At 34.4% G+C, this 1,790-nt stretch overlaps 1 long non-coding RNA gene across 1 annotated transcript; it reads right to left on the bottom strand.

Moving 5' to 3' along the window:
* Window positions 1–33: 33 nt before the first annotated feature.
* LOC107579507 (uncharacterized) lies at window positions 34–1,355 on the bottom strand. The gene is made up of 3 exons (XR_001608482.1): window positions 1,207–1,355; window positions 987–1,057; window positions 34–99 (listed from the first exon to the last, which is right to left on the bottom strand). It is a non-coding gene; the product is annotated as an uncharacterized lncRNA (long non-coding RNA).
* Between the last annotated feature and the right edge of the window lie 435 nt (window positions 1,356–1,790).

The raw sequence follows: 1,790 nt of genomic DNA on the forward strand, positions 1-1,790 counted from the left end.
ATGTACTTCGTGGATCGCCAAGCGTCCATCAGATGTGAGATCATAAGTAGACATAAAGCTCTTCTTTATTTGCTGTACTCTCTCCCCTGTAATCTTATCCTAAAGACAGCAGAGAAAACAAACTGGTTACCATGACTACATTTCCATCATTCAACTCTCATTATTTCCCCATCATCACTCATCATAGCCATTGGACTGGAACAGCTGTGCACCAGCTATTCAATGAATATCTGACACAACCTTTATTATAAGCCTTCTTACAGTACATCCCAATAACTCTTATTCAATGGGTTTTAGAATTAGTATCATAGAGGACATTTGTTTGTTTAGTAGGGACAGTGCAAGTTCATGAACATCAGTGTAAAATACAAAATGTAAATATGCTGGATTATAACAACTTTGCTAGAACACTGAACATTTTGATTTCTTGAGACGTTGCACAAATTCCTGAGTAACAGTCTAATTTAACACTCTAAATATATTGATTACGAGTGTACAAGTGCACACACATACTTTTTTAAAACCATGTTAACCATAGTTTCCATCTAAACAGCATAAATACTACAGATATTGTAGCTATAATGAAACTTTTCTGTAGCATTCAACAAGAAAATAAAACAAAATGACAGAAAATATAGAAGAAAAAAAAACATGTTTAGGTCCACAAAGACTTTAAATTCTGTCAAAAGGTGGTCCAGTTTTGTCCAGTGGCAGTGTCTACTAAGTATCTGCTGCTATGAAAGGTAAACATATGTTAAATGGCTGTGTGTGTTATGTTAGAGAGCTAGGAAACATATCCTAATGTGTAAACAGCCAGAGAGCACTTACAAAAAGAGTGCAGTATGTCTAATGTACTTCCATACTAATGTGCTGCACAATGTAATAACACCCGTGTCAAAAACAGTTATAAGAGTGATGTGTTTACAGGTTTTTTTACATTCAAATGTAATAAACCACCTGGACTTTATTTCCAAGTATTTACATACCTTTGGCCCTAATTTTTCCAGTATGTGACGGAAAAAGTCATCCAACTCTTTCCCTTCAATGTAACCATTATCTGCGGAAAAGTATTTATCTTATAATCAGATGAACAGATACAGAGGGTATTTAAATCTGAGCATGCATCACTATGTAAATAATCAAACCTTTAAAAAAACAACAAATAGATCATTTGAAACCAGAATGGAAATTATTTTAAATTCTCACCATCAGCATCAAAGTGTTGCCAGATCTGTAGAAAACCAGCAGCATCTAGATTAGCAAAGGCACAGTCCATGATGGAAATATAAAATAAAAGATAGTGATAGAGCAAGAACAGAAATTTGATGCAGGCAGCTGTGCACAGAGGGGGACACTTTCGCTTGACTCACTGAGAAAACACAGAATAAAACCCCTCCTCTTTCACACCACTCTTTTCAGTCATTTGCTGAAAGACTGATAAGATCTGAGGTCAAACTGGGTAGTTTTCCTTTTTTTTTTTTAAATGCCTGTTTTTTTAAATAGAAATAACCATTAGGTACTGTATTGTATAAACTCTGTAACAACACCATAAGTTACCCCTATGTTTGCTTATGTTTCCCGTTGTTTGAAGATGACTGGTTACTATATTTTCTAGTCTATTATCCACATTAGACAGAACAAACGAGACAGCAAGTTTATGAGTTTATCAACTTAATTTTCTTACTTTTTTCTCTGGGTTCATGGCTGCAGCATGTTTGTGAGGGTGTCTTAAGATCTTAACTATCCACCATTATAAAATAAAGCAATGTTTATTTTACTGTTATTTATTT

Source organism: Sinocyclocheilus grahami, unplaced genomic scaffold, assembly GCF_001515645.1.
Source record: "Sinocyclocheilus grahami isolate Dianchi unplaced genomic scaffold, SAMN03320097.WGS_v1.1 scaffold17850.1, whole genome shotgun sequence".
Classification (NCBI taxonomy): Eukaryota; Metazoa; Chordata; class Actinopteri; order Cypriniformes; family Cyprinidae; genus Sinocyclocheilus; species Sinocyclocheilus grahami.